Below are 20,444 nucleotides of genomic sequence, written 5' to 3'. Positions count from 1 at the left end.
TCTTACTCCTAACTCTGACTGATCACAGGATCAGGCTATAGGAAGATATATTACCATGTTATTTGGTGTCTTTTGTTTCTCCCTTGAGAAGACTTAATGGACTGGTGGCAAACGTTGCTGTGACCGGTTATCCCAGTCAGTAGCCACGAGCGGAGCAGGTATCTTAACCCGCACTATGGTTATTTATTCATATAGAAACATCATATAAAGACCCCTGCATAGTAGGTCACATTAAATCCTTGTACCTGCTGTAACATGTATACTATATATTTCATTATGATAAGATCAGCAGTATTAACTGTTCTTCTAATTGAAGTAATTAATCAACACCCATAAAATATGCAGAATTTCATGTCTATACACAACTTCCAGACGCGGGCTGGCCCATCAGGGAAAGACTACATCCCTGATATGCCCTGATCATACAGTTTACCTTTTATGTTGTTAAACTATCTGCTACAATGTTACCAGCTTCAGTAACACACCAGCGAGAGAGCCATGCACCCTAAGCGCTTATAGTGGGATTTCACCTAGCAATCAGTGCTAGGTGATTGTCCTGTGCACCTGAACCTTGTTATGCTTAAATCTTTTGCCTTTGATATATATTGCTTTTGATATTACTGTGTACTGCCTTCTGACCACACTAGGTACATCTCCATTTGACCACTTGATATTACTGCGTACCGAACTGATCTGTCTCCTGACCTTACCTTTTCCCATTGCCTTGTCTTCTTGCTATAATATACCGACTACTGGCCTGGCTATTATATTACTGTTTGATCCGACTGACTCCTGTTTGCTCTCAAGTGACCTCCTGTGTATCTCCTTTTTGCATCCCATAGATTGTAAGCTTGCGTGCAGGGCCTTCCTACCTTTAGGACTGTCTGTTATTACCCAATTTTGTTTTATCACTGTTGTTCCAATTTTAAAGCGCAACGGAATTTGCTGCCCTATATAATTTAAGAAACTGTTAATAATAGGATTTTAATACCTAACGGTAAATCCTTTTCTCTTAGTCCGTAGAGGATGTTGGGGTCACCATTAGAACCATGGGGTATAGACGGGATCCGCAGGAGACATGGCCACTTTAAGACTTTTAAAGGGTGTGAACTGGCTCCACACTCTATGCCTCTCCTCCAGACTCCAGTTTAAGGAACTGTGCCCAGGGAGACGGACATTTTGAGGAAAGGATTTATTGTTAAACCAAGGTGAGCATCTTACCAGATCACACCACCAGCATGCCGCAGAAAGTGGCATTCAACAGAACACCAGCCCCCGGCATGAACAATTTTGCAGCAACATGCTGACCAGAACCGTACACAACCTGTGTGTAACCACAATTTTTAACTGTAGACACAGTACGCACTGGGACGGGGGGGGCGCCCAGCATCCTCTACGGACTAAGACAATAGGATTTACTGGTAGGTATTAAAATCCTATTTTCTCATACGTCCTAGAGAATGCTGGGGTCACCATTAGAACCATGGGGTTATACCAAAGCTCTAGAACGAGCGGGAGAGTGCGGACGACTCTGCAGCACCGATTGACCAAACTTGAGGTCATCATCGGCCAAGGTATCAAACTTGTAAAACGTAGCAAAACTGTTTTACCCTGACCAAGTAGCTGCTCGGCAAAGTTGCAATGCCGAGACTCCCCGGGCAGCCGCCCAGGACGAGCCCACCATTTTAGTAGAATGGGCCTTCACCGATATCGGTAATGGTAATCCTGCCATAGAATGAGTCTGCTGAATCGTATTACAGATCCAGGGCGCAATGGTCTGCTTGGGAGCAGGACACCCAACCTTGTTGGGAGCATAGAGGACAAACAGAGACTCCGTTTTCCTAAGCTGAGCCGTTCTGGCAACATAAATTTTCAAAGCTCTGAGCACATCCAGAGACTTTGACTCAAAGAAGGCGTCAGTAGCAACTGGCACCACAATAGGATGGTAAATGTGGAAAGATGAAACCACTTTCGGCAGAAATTGTTGACGAGATCTCAACTCTGCTCTATCTTCATGGAAGATCAAATAAGGGCTCTTGTGAGACAAGGTCGCTAACTCAGACACCCGTCTCATGGATGCCAAGGCCAACAGAATGACCACATTCCAAGTGAGGAATTTCAATTCCACCTTTCGCAAAGGTTCAAACCAATGTGACTGAAGGAACTGCAACACCACGTTAAGGTCCCATGGTGCCACTAGGGGCACAAATGGAGGTTGGATGTGCAAGACACCCTTCACGCAGGTCTGAACTTCTGGAAGGGAGGCAAATTGTTTCTAAAAGAAAACCGATAAGGCTGAAATCTGAACCTTAATTGAGTCCAATGTTAGGCCCGCATCCACACCGGTTTGTAGAAAATGGAGAAAACGCCCTAGCTGAAACTCTTCCATAGGAGCCTTCTTGGATTCGCACCAAGAAACATACTTTCTCCAAATACGGTGGTAATGTTTAGACGTTACTCCTTTTCTGGCCTGAATAAGAGTGGGAATGACTTCACTGGGAATACCCTGTCGGGCTAGGATACAGCGTTCAACCACCCTGCCGTGAAACGTAGCCGCGGTAAGTCTTGATACACGCACGGCCCTTGCTGTAACAGTACCTCGCGGAGAGGAAGATGCCAGGGATCTCCTACAAGTAATTCCTGAAGATCCGGATACCAAGCCCTCCTTGGCCCGTCCGGGACAAAGAGGATCGCTTAAATCTTTGTTCTTCTTATGATCTTTAGAACTTTTGTGAGAGGAAGTGGAGGGAATACATACACCGACTGAAACACCCACGGTGTCACCAGTGCATCCACTGCCATTGCTTGAGGGTCCCTTGACCTGAAACAATATCTCTGAAGCTTCTTGTTGAGACGAGATGCCATCATGTCTATTTGAGGAATTCCCCACTGACATGTCACTGCTGTGAAGACCTCTTGATGGAGGCCCCACACTCCTGGATGGAGATCGTGTCTGCTGAGGAAGTCTGCTTCCCAGTTGTCCATTCCTAGAATGAAGATCGGCGACAGAGCGCTTGCATGTATTCCCGCCCAGCAGAGAATCCTTGTGGCTTCAGCCATTGCCGCTCTGCTTTTTGATCCGCCCTGGCGGGTTATGTCCGCTACTGCTGTTACATTGTCCAACTGGATCAGTACGGGCAGATTGCGAAGAAGACGTTCCGCTTGTAGAAGGCCGGTGTAAATGGGCCTTAACTCCAGAACGTTTATGTGGAGACAAGTTTCTTGACTTGACCATCTTCCTTGGAAGTTTTTTCCCCCCCATGTGACTGCACTCCAGCCTCGGAGACTTGCATCCGTGGTCACTAGAATCCATCCCTGGATCCCTAACCGGCGTCCCTCTAGGAGGTGAGAGCTGTGCAGCCTCCACAGGAGCGAGATTCTGGTCTTGGAAGACCGGATTATGCTTCGGTGCATGTGCAGGTGGGATCCGGACTAGTTGTCCAACAGGTCCCACAGAAACACTCTGGCATGGAACCTGCCAAATTGAACGACCTTGTAGGCCGCAACCACCTTCACCAGCAACCGAGAGCATTGATGGAACGATACTCTTGCTGGTTTCAGAATTTGTTTTACCAGGCTCTGACTCTCCAGAGCATTTTCCACTGGAAGAAAAACTCTCCGTAGTTCTGTATCCAGTATTTTTTTTCCCAAAAACGACAACTGCGTTGGCGGACTCAACTGTGAATTTGGCAAGTTTAGGAGCCAACCATGTTGTTGAAGAACCGTCAGGGAGAGTGCAATGTTTTGCACCAACTGGTCCCCTGATCTCGTTCTTATCAGGAGATTGCCCAAGTACAGGATAATTGTGACTCCTTTCTTGCAAAGGAGAACCATCATTTCCGCCATCACTTAGGTGAAAATCCTCATAGCCGTGGACAGACCAAACGGCAACGTCTGGAATTGGTAATGACAATCCTGAATTGTAAACCTCAGGTAAGTGCGGAGGATAAATGGGAACATGTAAGTAGGCATCCTTTATGTCTACTGAAAACATGAAATCTCCCTCCTCCAGACTGGAGATCACTGCCCTGAGAGATTCCATCTTGAATTTGAATTTCATCAGGTAGAAATTGAGAGATTTAAGGTTTAGGACTGGTCTGACCGAGCCGTCCGGCTTCGGGACCACGAAGAGGCTTGAATAAAAGCCTTCTCCCTGTTGTGACAGGGGAACTGTGATAATGACCTGGTTTCGACACAATTTTTGTATCGTATCGTATACAACCTCCCTGTTCGGAAGAGAAGCTGGTAAGTCCGATTTGAAAAATCGGTGAGGGGGACTGCCTTGAAAACTCTAGTTTGTACCCTTGGGACACTATGGCCCTCATGCCGAGTTGTTCGCTCGTTATTTTTTTTCGCTACGGAGCGATTAGTCGCAAACTGCACATGCGCAATGTTCGCAGTGCGCCTGCGCCAAGTAAATTTGCACAGAAGTTTGGAATTTTACTCACGGCATAACAAGGTTTTTTCATCGTTCTGCTGATCGTAGTGTAATTGACAGGAAGTGGGTGTTTCCGGGCGGAAACTGGCCGTTTTATGGGAGTGTGCGGAAAAACGCAGGCGTGCCAGGATAAAACGCGGGAGTGTCTGGAGAAATGGGGGAGTGGCTGGGCGAACGCTGGGTGTGTTTGTGACATCAAACCAGGAACGAAACTGACTGAACTGATCGCAGTGTAGGAGTAAGTCTCGAGCTACTCAGAAACTGCAAAGATATTTCTATTCGCAATTCTGCTAATCTTTCGTTTGCAATTCTGCAAAGCTAAGATACACTCCCAGTAGGCGGCGGCTTAGCGTGTGCAAAGCTGCTAAAAGCAGCTAACGAGCGAACAACTCGGAATGAGGGCCAATATGTACGACCCACGGGTCAAGGCCCAAACGCATCGAGGACTGACTGAAGAGTTTTAGACGTGGCCCCACCGGTGTGGGCTCCCGCAAGAGAGCCCCAGCGTCATGCGGTTGATTTGACCGAAGCAGAGGATTATTTCTGCTCCCGTGATCTTGAAGAGGCTGTGGACCTCTTCCCTCTTCTCCTTCCTCTACCTGCAAAAAAAGGGGAATCTGTATCTATTGGGCCGAAATGACGGCATCCGATAATGATGTGTTTTCATTCGTTGTGAGGGAACATAGAGCAAGAAGATAAACTTACTTGCGGCAGCTGCCGAGATCAAATTAACTAGGCCTCCACCAATCAGGCTTCCCTACATAGGGAAGAGACTCCATTTCTTCTTGGAATTCCATTGGCGAATGCACAATGACCTCCTAGCCGAGACCGCCATGGAATCGGCCTGTGAACCCAAGAGTCCTACTTCCCCTGCAGTGTCACGTAAGCATGCTGCAGCGTCCTTGATATGACCCAACGTAAGGAAGTATCTCATCTCCCTCCAGGGAATCTATTTCGGATGACAAGGTATCCCATAATTTTGAATACTACTACTCACCCATGCGCCTGCCATGGCAGGTCTAAGCAATGTACCCGTGGTTACATATATATATATATATGTAGTAGCGTCCTGCATACGATCCACTGGATTTGTGACATGGCCCCATGCAGAGCAGGGAGCAACTCCCACTTTATTCTGTCCGCAATACTAATCGGAATTTCAGGATTCTGTCTCAAACAGAGCGCTCAGCACATGAGAACAGTATATATCTGTACATACATACACATACTCATACATACGTATATACATAATACAAATATGAAGCCAGATATATATATAGACCCGCCGTCAGGAACAGCAGGGTTCTCAGTGACATTAATACGTCCTTAATTGTACTGCTCAATATTGGATATATATATACAATCAAGCACCTATTTGCTGCGCCCCCCCACCCCCCTGCCCCCTCTGTTTTGCACCCTGAACTTGTCAGCAGTGAAGGAAGGACCAGTGTCACCATGAGGAGAAAAAATGTCACTGAGCAGTGTGTGTGTGTGAGGTAAGGAAGAAGCCCCGCCACCGTAATGGTGCGCTTCTGACCTGCGTAAATAAATAATGAATGTATATTGGCGGGGGTTAGGACAGTGCCTCGGCACTAATGTCCCCTCATGCCAGGTAATATGATGAAGTAAATGCTGCCCAGGGCGCCCCCCCCAGCGCCCTGCAGTGCCATTAGTGTGTGGGAGCATAGCGCGCATAGTGCTTTTCCGCTGCGCGGTACCTCAGAATGCCGTCACTTAACAGAAGTCTTCTTTTCTTCTTCTACTCACCTGTCTTCTGACTTCTGGCTCTGAAAGGGGGTGACGGCAGGCTGCGGGAGCGAGCATCCGAGCGTACCCGGCGATCATCACCCTCAGGAGCTGAAGCATCCTGTCAGCCAGAAGCAGAGCCCTGGAACTCACAGAAGTGGGTCATACTTCTCTCCCCTAAGTCCCTAAGTCCCACACAGACTCCCTGAGGAAGACCTGGAAAGGTCGACACGCGTAGGAGATAACACAAGGACACCGTTTTATACAAACTTCAACAAGTATAATCAACACAGCAGAGCTCTCTATCCCTGGACACAAATACTACCCACGGTGCTGAAGACTGGTGAGGAACAGGAACAGGTCACGTGACCGTGAGGTATAGGAAAGTGAAAGTGAAACTGAACAAAAAGCTGCAAGACTGACAAGGAAGCAAGGTGACAGCGGAAGTCGGGAATCGAGCACAGAAGAACGAGGTAAGGGCTCTGTAAGTGGGGAGGTGCACTGCGGACAGTCCCGTTCCGGGCCTTGAAGTTAGTGACACTTCCCCCCCAGAGACACGACCGCACTCCTCAGATCAGGCCGGCGGCAGACACCTGTTCACACGGGCGCCTTCCACAGCCACAGACGGAGTTGAGAGCGGCGAGTCCAGAGCCACCAATTACCTATCTCCTGCAACTCATCCCTCCCGCATAGCCACCTGGGGTACCCCTGCATTGCCTGCATTGTCGGAAGATCACCACAAACCCTCCCCCCTCTCGAGAAAGGACCAAGCTGTGGAAACAGACTCATTTACCGTGACCCCCACAATACTGAGTGAGCTCCTTTGGGACTGTGTTTTTTACGCTTTTCCATACATTATGGTAGAAGTTTGAGTACAATTGAACGAGGTGGGACGCCACACTCTATCGTACTGGACTGCAGACCTAAATATACATATGTATAGATTCTTTTCATATACATATACATATATATATATATTTCTTTCATCTAATTTTCTATTTACTCACCAACTTTTTCCATATATTCTTTTTTTTTTTTTTTTTTTCTTTCTGCTATTTTGTTTTAGAATAAATAAATACACATATTTTTCATATATACAGTGTATACCTGGCATTTGTTATTTAGCATAACAATTATCAGCACTACATATTCAGGCGCAATTGTTTATCTTTATGATATATTAATATGGTTGCTCACCATATATTGCCATATTTCTAAAAGTGTCCTTGCAATCAGAATTTTCTTTAGTAAAAAACAAACAAACAAACAAACAAACAAACAAACAAACAAACAAACCATAATTGCCTATACCACCCAGGGACTAACCACTACTATATATCCCACACCTGTCAGCAGGGACCAGCCCCAATGTCAGTCAGACCAGGGCAGATGACTACATGAAGAGAAAGAGGCCTATTTATTAAATGTAGGTGTTACTGATATAATGTCGGGAGGTATGCCCCATGTAACCTATTTCAGAAACCAGCTCTTACACTGATGGTGTGTCCTGTGACGGAATGGCCAGAGTGCTGCATTGCCCTATACATCTCTTGCTGCTGCTCCATGATGTGGACAGTCTGCGTAGAGTGATGTCATCAGTGGAAGTCATTGGCGCGTTTCGCAGAGTTTCTTCTCACATAAAGGCAGCAGATGTAAGAGCTACTCTGTAGGCCAGAGCCCTCACCCACCGCAGCAGATGGGAACCATTGGAGTGTTGGGAGGGGGAGGTACGGAGGGGGGGGGGGGGGGATTGGGTTACACGTTACAAGTGGAGAACGATGATCAGGTAACATATGATAAGGAGAGAGTAGAGAGGGCTTATATCCTACATAGTCTTTCCTCTCTCCCAATGTCATTTAAGGTCCCGCGCCAGTTACATCTGGTCACAAATTAAGCAGTTTGGGGAAGGGGGGCATCAAATTCCCACTAAACTCATAACTTGCCACTGCCCCAGTTTACTGCAGACTGTAGATAGTACATGATCCAATTTCCGCAAGGCATCCATGTTATTTCTATATCAAGTATACAGTGCATCCGGAAAGTATTCACAGCGCTTCACTTTTTCCACATTTTGTTATGTTACAGCCTTATTCCAAAATTGAATAAATTCCTTGTTTCCCTCAGAATTCTACACACAATACCCCATAATGACAACATGAAAAAAGGTGTGCCAAGCTTGTGGCATCATATTCAAAAAGACTTGAGGCTGTAATTGCTGCCAAAGGTGCATCAACAAAGTATTGAGTAAAGGCCGTGAATACTTATGTACATGTGATTTCTTATTTTTTTATTTTTTCATAAATTTGCAAAAATCTGAAATACACTTTTTTTCACGTTGTCATTATGGGGTATTGTGTGTAGAATTTTGAGGGAAACAATTAATTTATTGTGGAAAAAGTGAAGCGCTTTCCGGATGCACTGTACATAAACTGCAGTGAAACTACCCAGCATGCCTTGGTAGTGGCTGTTGGTAAAGACATTTTAACTAGTCTCGTGGTCTGCGGACGATTTTCAGGAGCCTCACGGCCGAACCGGGAGAGTAGGCAAGTGTGCGATGCGCCCACCCGCGGGTCGCTAGCGTCAGCCTCAGATCTTTTGTACATGCAAGAAGATATGGGGCTGTCGCCTGCGATGACATGCTGCCATATGCTCATCGCTGCCGCCATTGGCAAGTGTGTATGCACTTGCCGATGCCAGCTCCCTTCGCTAACTATGTCACGCTGGGTACACATCGTCACGTGTTACACATATTAACCTCAAAAAGAGAATAAAAAGAAAAAAAAGAATGAAAAATTGATTTATTGTTTCTTTTCCATAGATAGTGAATATAAGCCTACACAGGAACACAGGTGTCATCACAACAGTACAAAGTCCACCCAGAACGTGTGAATGTGTATGACACTTTATGACAAGAGATAAACATTTTTGAAATGAACTTGAGAATTCCGTGAAATTATTTCAACAGAAGGGAGGAGCCAGTTGTTACAGTTGCTTTCACTATCCATGGTAAGCAGCATTATAACTCATACTGTGTATGACAACCAGCGGTGCAAGTGTGCGGGTACGGGTGGGTATGGCGTACCCTTAAGAATTTAGCCGTGGGTACGCCGTACCCACACCGACGGGCCGCCGCTCCTCGTCCCTCCCTCCCTCTGCTGCTCCCCACCGCTGATGTGAGGGGAGGAGAGCGCAGCCTGCGCCTCTCCTTCCTCTCAGTCTCCGGCGGGTGTGGGTGTCTTCGTTCAAGTCAGCGTCGCCCGTGAGCCAATCAGAGCTCATGGACCGGCAGCAAAGGCTGCCGGACCGCGAGCTTTGATTGGCCCATGAATCGGCGCTGAATTGAACTGAGACACCCGCCAGAGACTGAGGGGAAGGAGAGGAGCAGGTTGCGCTCTCCTCCCCTCACACAGACAGGCCAGCAGTGGCAGCAGCAGTGAGCAGCAGGGGACCTGGCAGTGGGGGCATATCTGGCACTGGGGGGGCATGTATACCTGGCAGTGGGGGCATATCTGGCACTGGGGGGGCATGTATACCTGGCACTGGGGGATATCTGGCACTGGGGGCATATCTGGCACTGGGGGGGCATGTATACCTGGCACTGGGGGATATCTGGCACTGGGGGCATATCTGGCACTGGGGGGGCATGTATACCTGGCACTGGGGGATATCTGGTACTGGGGGGGCATGTATACCTGGCACTGGGGGATATCTGGCACTGGGGGGCATGTATACCTGGCACTGGGGGATATCTGGCACTGGGGGGGGGGGCATGTATACCTGGCACTGGGGGATATCTGGCACTGGGGGGGGGGGGCATGTATACCTGGCACTGTGGGATATCTGGCACTGGGAGCATATCTGGTACTGGGGGCATATCTGACACTGGGGGGGCAAGTATACCTGGCACTGGGGGCATATCTGGCACTGGGAGGCATGTATACCTGGCACTGGGGGATATCTGGCACCGGGGGGGGGCATGCATACCTGGCACTGGGAGCATATCTGGCACTGGGAGGGCATATATACCTGGCACTGGGGGCATATCTGGCACTGGGGGGGGGGGGCATATATACCTGGCACTGGGGGATATCTGGCACTGGGGGGGGGCATGTATACCTGGCACTGGGAGCATATCTGGCACTGGGGGGGCATGTATACCTGGCACTGGGGGATATCTGGCACTGGGGGGCATGTATACCTGACACTGGGGGCATATCTGGCACTGGGGAGACATGTGTATCTGGCACTGGAGGCATATCTGGCACTGCGGGGACATGTGTATCTGGCACTGGGGGCATATCTGACACTGAGGGCATATCTGGCATTGGGGGGACATGTGTATCTGACACTGGGGGCATTTCTGTATCTGGCACTGGGGGCATATCTGGCACTGTGGGGGCATTTGTGTATCTGGCACTGGGGGCATATCTGGCACTGTGGGGGGCATTTGTGTATCTGGCACTGGGGGCATATCTGGCACTGTGGGGGGTATTTGTGTATCTGGCACTGGGGGCATATCTGGCACTGTGGGGGGCATTTGTGTATCTGGCACTGGGGGCATATCTGGCACTGTGGGGGGCATTTGTGTATCTGGCACTGGGGGCATATCTGGCACTGTGGGGGGCATTTGTGTATCTGGCACTGGGGGCATATCTGGCACTGTGGGGGGCATTTGTGTATCTGGCACTGGGGGCATATCTGGCACTGTGGGGGGCATTTGTGTATCTGGCACTCTGGGAGCATTTGTGTATCTGGCACAGTGAGGCAGTGTATATCTGGCACTGTGGGGCAATGTGTATCTGGCACTATTGGGGTCATATGTGTATCTTCCCCTCCCCCCATATGTGTATCACGCCCCCCATTCTCATTGGCTACGCCCCATGTGGCATTTGGCCACACCCATTTTTTGGTGCGCGCATGCAGTACCCGTAAGACATTTTTTTCTACTTGCACCGCTGATGACAACACAACTATCTCTTATCTTCCTGTAAATCGGACAATTTCTGAGCACCAGATGGCTTTATACAGCATATGCGCACAATTTTTTTTATGTGTATATGGGAACTGCACCTGTAACGCGGTTGCAGCTTCTCCCTCCATCCGAATCCTTAATCTGACACAGAATAGCAATGCTGCTGGCTGCCTGTAGGAGGAGCTGCAGCGACGACGTGCAGCTCCTCCCTTCAGTCAGAGCTGGGTGAGGGCAGGGAGTGGCTGTGGACCGCTGTCTCCACTCTCCAGAACTCAGTCAGTGATTTTGCAGCAGCCAGGTAGGGGAGGGAGGTAAGGGGGGGCCAGTAGGCTATAATAAATGATACTTGCTGGATGATCTACGTGGCATGCTGTCCTGATTACTGAAGCAGTTTGTGTCATCGATTAAATGGGGGGGGGGGAGAGGGGGGGGGCTGTGCTTTCTGTTAATGGTGTGTTTGCGTTCATGTATACTGTTTGTGTGTGTGTGTGTGTGTGTGTGTGTATGTATGTATGATGTGTGTGTGTGTGTATGATGTGTGTGTGTTTGTAAGTATGCTATTGTGCGTGTGTCTATGGATGGCACTTCTCTAACATACATGTACGGAACCCCCCCCCCCCCCCCCCCCCCCCCCCCCCCCCCCCCCCCCCCCCCCCCCCCCCCCCCCCCCTGAAAATCCTGCATTTGCCACTGCACAGAGATGGAAAACCGTACACAGGACATCCAACAACTGTACTTGCAGAACAGCTCTCAGCTGGAATATGAAACTTAACACCATACATATGTTTATTATTAATATTATCTGTCTGTCTTGTAGGAAAGTTCTGCAGAGCAACCGGAGACTGAGCAAGGGCTGCCAGCAGGCTATAACCCAGGAGGCCGTGCCAACTTGCTAGGGTGAAGGTCAAGTATAGGAAGAAGAGATGGTGAGGACAGCCCGGGACGCCCTAGTGACCGCCCTGGAAAACTTGGAGAAGAAGGAACTATAGACGTTCAGGAACAAGCTGTATGACTGGCCAAACAAAGAGGGAACTAGAAAGATCCAAGAGGCCAGCTAGAGGACAAATGCCCTGATGACGTTGTTAATAAGATCAGGGAATTCTACACGTTTCCCTATGGGATCCAGGTGGTCTTGGAAGTTCTAGAAGCTATAGCCGAGAAGGAAGTGGCGGCAAGACTCCCAGACCTGAGAAATGGTAAGAGACCAACCAACAAGACATGGGAGAATAGTAACAGTTGTAACGGGTGGGGGGGTGTAACAATCAGCAATGGCCGCAAAGTGCCCTCGTTCCAGCCGCTTCTGCGGCACCAACGTGGCAGATTTTTCCACGTAGCCATAGAGGTGCGCAGGAAAGTCTGTAATGTTGGGGTACAGTAATTATCAGTGATGTGGGTACTCTGACATCGCAACCGCACTTCACCAATAAATGAATACCCACCAAAGATTTAATTTCTTTAGGTGTGACTAGCAGGGGTTAAAGTGAGGGGGAACAAGGTGGAACTGTAATGGTAGGGGGAACTCAGTTCCACCACCTCCATTATCCTGCACAGTAATTCCAACAAAAAAACCTGTCCCATCACCTACATCAATAGATGATGCAGCCGGCGCTAGTATTACTGATGAGCTGCAGCCACCTCCTTCTTCCTCATGTCCTGGTAGCTCCATGGTCTTCCTAAATTTACAGCCCAACCCTCTTGGTACTCACACACGCTGTGTCTGTTGGACAGCATTCATCCCCTCATCAGGTCCAAGTGGCATCATTTTCCAGCACGGTGTATGTATGTCCTGCTGTCACTGCTTCTGAACTGAAGAGGAGCCATGAAGAGGAGCAGGCTCTGTGCATCTTGAAGACAAGATGAGAGGGGGCTGGAGAGAAAAGAGAGGTGGGAAAGCTGCTGGAGGGACACAGGCAGTGAGATGCTGTAAGTGACAGAGGCAGAGATGTGTATAAAGGGCACTACTGTGGGCAATATGTGTATAAGAGCTACTACTGTGGTCATTATGTGTAAGGGGCACTATAACTGTAGGCATTATGTGTAGAGGGCACTACTGCTGTGGGAATTGTGTATAAGGGGCACTACTGTGTGGCATAACATATATAGAGGGTACCATTGTGTAGTGCAATGTGAATAAAGGGCACTACTAAGTGATGTACCCTGAATAATGGGCATTACTATGTGGTGTAATATGAATCATGGGCACTACATGTGGTGTAATGTAGATAAGATTGTGCCACTGTGTGGTGTAATTTGAATTGAGGGTACTATTATGTAACCATGCTGTTTCTTTGTGAGATCAATGTCACTTTATAAAGTATGGGAAGTAGGGCACTACTGTAATTTACTGTTTGCAGGGGGGTGCCGAAAACACTAGCACTGGCTAATTGTGCTGGCAGCGCGGAGCTTATGGGCTGATTATAGCTATTGAGTTATATTTGCTCTGTGGGGAGGAAATGAAGTTTCTTTGGGTAATAATAATAACAACAACTTGCAGCAGGAGAAAGGGAGAAGTTAGTCAGTGTGCGTGACAAACTGCTGCAGATGAGGAGGGGAGCCCCCGGCTTGCAGAAAATCCTGTACAACCAGAGGAAAACGCATTGTTGTCTTTAAAATCAGCTGAGAACTCACCAATCTCTGACATTACATGCACTCACAAGTCCAATACTATGTGTGCACGATCACGCAAAGGTTTTTGGAACAGCGTTGAACGTTGCAAACAAATACCTGTTACATGCAAGTACTCCCCAAGCAATAGCAGCTATTAGACATACGGGGTTCATGTGACTTACTGTAAGTTGTGAGGGCTTGGTACATACTTGCCTGCTCTCCTGGAATGCCTGGGAGGCTCCTGAAAATAGTGTAGCCCTCCTGGCCGCCCGGAAGAGTGGCCAAGTCCGCCGGATCCGGCCTCCACCTGCATCCCAGCTGCCCACTTGCTGAGTGAGTCCCCCCCCCACGGTCCGATAATGCCCTGGACTTCCAGATTTGTGTACACGGACATAGGGAAGTGAAAAAAAAAATCAGTGAGTCCACAATTTCTCTCATGCACTCATGAGGGCCGAGCCTACTTGAATCGGCATCCGGTTGTCTAATAGCTGTTTGGTAATTTCTTGCCTTTAACCACTTGCCAGCTGATGCGACCACACCAAGCTAGGCTTTCCCTGACACGGTCGCATTTGATAGGACCATATCAGATCACCCATGGTCTGCCGCTGGAAGGTAATCTTCTGACAGCCGCCATGCTCAGCACACCCTGCTGGCCCCTTTTCCCTCTTAGGTCTCACCCCCCAGTCTCCTCAACACAACCTAGGTGTAGAGTGGCGATTCCATGAAGTCTATCTTCCAGAACCCCAAGTTCAGGGCAGCTGCTGCCCCCCATCCTTCTTTTTCCCCTGGCAGGGGCAACAGTCGCCGGCTGTGATTAGCGATGCAAACAGGATCTCTGCCTCCCAGTCTCTCCCCCTCGTCCAGGCAGCAGTGATGGGCGATCGTAACAGTATCTCTGTGCCCAGCCTCTCCCCCCCCCGTCCAGGCAGCAGTGATGGGTGATCCTAAGAGTATCTCTGTGCCCAGCCTCTACCCCCCGTCCAGGCAGCAGTGATGGGTGATCCTAAGAGTATCTCTGTGCCCAGCCTCTCCCCCTCGTCCAGGCAGCAGTGATGTGTGATCCTAACAGTATCTCTGTGCCCAGCCTCTCCCCCCCGTCCAGGCAGCAGTGATGGGTGATCCTAACAGTATCTCTGTGCCCAGCCTCTCCGCCTCGTCCAGGCAGCAGTGATGGGCGATCCTAACAGTATCTCTGTGCCCAGCCTCTCCCCCCCGTCCAGGCAGCAGTGATGTGTGATCCTAATAGTATCTCTGTGCCCAGCCTCTCCCCCCCGTCCAGGCAGCAGTGATGGGTGATCCTAACAGTATCTCTGTGCCCAGCCTCTCCCCCCCGTCCAGGCAGCAGTGATGGGCGATCCTAACAGTATCTCTGTGCCCAGCCTCTCCCCCTCGTCCAGGCAGCATTGATGGACGACCCTAACAGTATCTCTGTGCCCAGCCTCTCCCCCTCGTCCAGGCAGCAGTGATGGGCGATCGTAACAGTATCTCTGTGCCCAGCCTCTCCCCCCCCGTCCAGGCAGCAGTGATGGGTGATCCTAACAGTATCTCTGTGCCCAGCCTCTCCCCTTCGTCCAGGCAGCAGTGATGGGCGATCCTAACAGTATCTCTGTGCCCAGCCTCTCCCCCTCACCCAGGCAGCAGTGATGGGTGATCCTAACAGTATCTCTGTGCCCAGCCTCTCCCCCCCCGTCCAGGCAGCAGTGATGGGTGATCCTAACAGTATCTCTGTGCCCAGCCTCTCCCCTTCGTCCAGGCAGCAGTGATGGGCGATCCTAACAGTATCTCTGTGCCCAGCCTCTCCCCCTCACCCAGGCAGCAGTGATGGGTGATCCTAACAGTATCTCTGTGCCCAGCCTCTCCCCCTCACCCAGGCAGCAGTGATGGGTGATCCTAACAGTATCTCTGTGCCCAGCCTCTCCCCCTCACCCAGGCAGCAGTGATGGGTGATCCTAATAGTATCTCTGTGCCCAGCCTCTCCCCCCCGTCCAGGCAGCAGTGATGGGTGATCCTAACAGTATCTCTGTGCCCAGCCTCTCCCCCCCGTCCAGGCAGCAGTGATGGGCGATCCTAACAGTATCTCTGTGCCCAGCCTCTCCCCCTCGTCCAGGCAGCATTGATGGACGACCCTAACAGTATCTCTGTGCCCAGCCTCTCCCCCTCGTCCAGGCAGCAGTGATGGGCGATCGTAACAGTATCTCTGTGCCCAGCCTCTCCCCCCCCGTCCAGGCAGCAGTGATGGGTGATCCTAACAGTATCTCTGTGCCCAGCCTCTCCCCTTCGTCCAGGCAGCAGTGATGGGCGATCCTAACAGTATCTCTGTGCCCAGCCTCTCCCCCTCACCCAGGCAGCAGTGATGGGTGATCCTAACAGTATCTCTGTGCCCAGCCTCTCCCCCCCCGTCCAGGCAGCAGTGATGGGTGATCCTAACAGTATCTCTGTGCCCAGCCTCTCCCCTTCGTCCAGGCAGCAGTGATGGGCGATCCTAACAGTATCTCTGTGCCCAGCCTCTCCCCCTCGTCCAGGCAGCAGTGATGGGTGATCGTAACAGTATCTCTGTGCCCAGCCTCTCCCCCTCGTCCAGGCAGCAGTGATGGGTGATCCTAACAGTATCTCTGTGCCCAGCCTCTCCCCCTCACCCAGGCAGCAGTGATGGGTGATCCTAACAGTATCTCTGTGCCCAGCCTCTCCCCCTCACCCAGGCAGCAGTGATGGGTGATCCTAATAGTATCTCTGTGCCCAGCCTCTCCCCCCCGTCCAGGCAGCAGTGATGGGTGATCCTAACAGTATCTCTGTGCCCAGCCTCTCCCCCCCGTCCAGGCAGCAGTGATGGGCGATCCTAACAGTATCTCTGTGCCCAGCCTCTCCCCCTCGTCCAGGCAGCATTGATGGACGACCCTAACAGTATCTCTGTGCCCAGCCTCTCCCCCTCGTCCAGGCAGCAGTGATGGGCGATCGTAACAGTATCTCTGTGCCCAGCCTCTCCCCCCCCGTCCAGGCAGCAGTGATGGGTGATCCTAACAGTATCTCTGTGCCCAGCCTCTCCCCTTCGTCCAGGCAGCAGTGATGGGCGATCCTAACAGTATCTCTGTGCCCAGCCTCTCCCCCTCACCCAGGCAGCAGTGATGGGTGATCCTAACAGTATCTCTGTGCCCAGCCTCTCCCCCCCCGTCCAGGCAGCAGTGATGGGTGATCCTAACAGTATCTCTGTGCCCAGCCTCTCCCCTTCGTCCAGGCAGCAGTGATGGGCGATCCTAACAGTATCTCTGTGCCCAGCCTCTCCCCCTCGTCCAGGCAGCAGTGATGGGTGATCGTAACAGTATCTCTGTGCCCAGCCTCTCCCCCTCGTCCAGGCAGCAGTGATGGGTGATCCTAACAGTATCTCTGTGCCCAGCCTCTCCCCCTCGTCCAGGCAGCAGTGATGGGTGATCCTAACAGTATCTCTGTGCCCAGCCTCTCCCCCTCACCCAGGCAGCAGTGATGGGCGATCCTAACAGTATCTCTGTGCCCAGCCTCTACCCCCCGTCCAGGCAGCAGTGATGGGCGATCGTAACAGTATCTCTGTGCCCAGCCTCTCCCCCTCGTCCAGGCAGCAATGATGGGTGATCCTAACAGTATCTCTGTGCCCAGCCTCTCCCCCTCGTCCAGGCAGCAGTGATGGGTGATCCTAACAGTATCTCTGTGCCCAGCCTCTCCCCCTCGTCCAGGCAGCAGTGATGGGTGATCCTAACAGTATCTCTGTGCCCAGCCTCTCCCCCTCGTCCAGGCAGCAGTGATGGGCGATCCTAACAGTATCTCTGTGCCCAGCCTCTCCCCCTCGTCCAGGCAGCAGTGATGGGCGATCCTAACAGTATCTCTATGCCCAGCCTCTCCGCATCACCCAGGCAGCAGTGATGGGTGATCCTAACAGTATCTCTGTGCCCAGCCTCTCCCCCTCGTCCAGGCAGCAGTGATGGGTGATCCTAAGAGTATCTCTGTGCCCAGCCTCTTCCCCTCGTCCAGGCAGCAGTGATGGGTGATCCTAACAGTATCTCTGTGCCCAGCCTCTCCCCCTCGTCCAGGCAGCAGTGATGGGTGATCCTAAGAGTATCTCTGTGCCCAGCCTCTTCCCCTCGTCCAGGCAGCAGTGATGGGTGATCCTAAGAGTATCTCTGTGCCCAGCCTCTTCCCCTCGTCCAGGCAGCAGTGATGGGTGATCCTAAGAGTATCTCTGTGCCCAGCCTCTCCCCCCCCGTCCAGGCAGCAGTGATGGGCGATCCTAACAGTATCTCTGTGCCCAGCCTCTCCCCTTCGTCCAGGCAGCAGTGATGGGTGATGATCAGGAGCTCAGTAAACTCTAAAGTCATCCGCCGTGTGCAGCACAGACAGCATCTAGACGGGCTGAACTGTCACTATAGACACACATCTAGTAGCCCCCAGGTACATTGTGACGGTGAGCTGCTCCACTGTAGTGTGTCAGTCGGCCCTCACGCACCTTCGTAGTCGACATTCACCTCTCACATCAATGGCACGTGGTGCTCCGCAGTTTCCACGTCGGTTATTCTCAATGGCACCATTTGTCCAGTCACGGTACACATTCACCGCAGCAGCACGCAGACAGGGCACACACTGCGCTGTGTCAGAAATACCGCCACCCTTGGCTCAAAAGCCGATAATCATCCGTTTCTGCAACTCGGATAAATCGCCCCTTTCTCTTACGTCCTAGAGGATGCTGGGGACTCCGTAAGGACCATGGGGTATAGACGGGCTCCGCAGGAGACATGAGCACTCTAAGACTTTAGATGGGTGTGCACTGGCTCCTCTCTCTATGCCCCTCCACCAGACCTCAGTTAGATCCTGTGCCCAAGGAGACTGGATGCACTGCAGGGGAGCTCTACTGAGTTTCTCTGAAAAGACTTTTGTTAGGTTTTTATTTTCAGGGAGCACTGCTGGCAACAGGCTCCCTGCATCGTGGGACTGAGGGGAGAGAAGCAGACCCACTTTCCTGGACTGATGGGCTCTGCTTCTTAGGCTACTGAACACCGTTAGCTCCAAAGGGTCGGAACACAGGTGTCGTCACTGGCGTGCGCAGCAAATTTTATTTGGGGGTGCACCGTCGGAGGGGTGTGTCTAGCACCGCCTTTTGGGTGTGTCTTGCACCATCTATTGACATCTATTGATGGTCAATGCATATAAAATATCCACCCTTGTACCAATCCTAATAAAGCAGATACACTGTCAGATGTTGTGGTGTGCACCAAACAAACACCCCTGATGGCACTCACTGCAATTACACTGCTCCTCCTCAGCCTGGTCTGGCTCCCCCTCTCTTTCCCCTGCAAGCTGCAGCAGCTTACTTACAAGTCGGTAACTAAACTGACAATGACAGTCGCAGACTAGTTACTGCTGCTGCTGGAAAAACGAGTGACATGTCAATGCTGCTGCAGACCGCCTGCCAGTATTGAACTTGTCTTCCTAAGAGGAACGCTGGCTGCATGCTGCTCCTCATCAGTGGCTGGCGTTGGTATAGCATAGAAGCAGAGGTGGGCATGTGGCGGGTGTGACGGGTGGGTGTGCGAGCAGCATGACGTAATCACGTCACATCACACTGTTTTTGTATGTAGAGGCGGAGCCAGGAGTTTGAAAGCCGGTGGCAGTGGCACCCTTGATTAACCCAGGCGTCCGGTCAGTAATGCAGTCCTGACAGGGTGCAGCGCAGAGGGGACAGTAATCAGCCTGCTCGGCGATCGCTGCATCAGGCATGTGAGATCGGGGTGCTGGACATTAGGGGGTGCCTGTGCGCACCAGGCACCCCCCCTGCGCACACCTATGGGTGTCGTCCTCGCTGTTCGTCCCAGAGCCGCGCCGCCGTCCTCCTCACAGAGCTGGAAGATAGAAGCCGGGTAAGTGTAAGAAGCAAGAAGACTTCAAAGGCGGCAGAAGACTTCAGATCTTCATGAGGTACCGCGCAGCGGTCGCGCTGCGCGCCATTGCTCCCACAACACACAGGCACAGCACGGGTGTAGGGCGCAGGGGGGGCACCCTGGGCAGCAATTTTCACCTCAAATAAGTCTGGCACAGTTATATAGATACTGCAGAGGCAGTATATAATAAATCCCCAGCCAGTTTAAAGAAAAAGAGCGGGACCAAAGCCCGCCGTCGAAGGGGCGGAGCTTGATCCTCCAGCTAACCAGCGCCATTTTCTCCACAGCAAGCCGTAGAGAAGCTGCTCCCCGAACTCTCCCCTGCTGAACAAGTAACAGGGGGGCAAAAACGAGGGAGGGCACATTTGTTTGGTGCTAAATTGTGGACATAAAGCGCTTTACAGACTGGGACTTTGTTTTCTAGTGGCGCTGGGTGTGTACTGGCATAATCTCTCTCTGTCTCTCCAAAGGGCCTTATTGTGGGTCTGTCCCCATATTCAGATATCCCAGTGTGTGTGGGGGTGTCGACATGTCTGAAGCAGAAGGCTCGTCTAGGGAGGATGCAGAGCAGATGGTGGTGGTGTCTCCGTCGGCACAGCCGACACCTGATTGGTTGGACATGTGGAATGTTTTAAATGCTAATGTGACTTTATTACATAAGAGATTGGACATAGCAGAGTCCAAGGAAAAGCAGGGAGTCAATCCACGGCTTTGGCTGTGTCACAAGACCCTTCAGGGTCCCATAAACGTCCCTTCTCCCAGATAGCAGACACTGATACCG

The 20,444-nt window shown here is 51.1% G+C and overlaps 1 long non-coding RNA gene across 1 annotated transcript; it reads left to right on the top strand.

Moving 5' to 3' along the window:
- Positions 1-6,663: 6,663 nt before the first annotated feature.
- On the top strand, positions 6,664-12,331 carry LOC134943929 (uncharacterized). The gene is made up of 3 exons (XR_010181831.1): positions 6,664-6,997; positions 9,003-9,190; positions 11,974-12,331. It is a non-coding gene; the product is annotated as an uncharacterized LOC134943929 (long non-coding RNA).
- The last annotated feature ends 8,113 nt before the right edge of the window (positions 12,332-20,444 follow it).

The sequence above is a fragment of the Pseudophryne corroboree genome, chromosome 7 (genome assembly GCF_028390025.1).
Source record: "Pseudophryne corroboree isolate aPseCor3 chromosome 7, aPseCor3.hap2, whole genome shotgun sequence".
In the NCBI taxonomy this organism is placed as follows: domain Eukaryota; kingdom Metazoa; phylum Chordata; class Amphibia; order Anura; family Myobatrachidae; genus Pseudophryne; species Pseudophryne corroboree.
The sequence above is the reverse complement of the archived record's forward strand: the minus strand, read 5'-3'. Positions and strand labels throughout refer to the sequence as shown.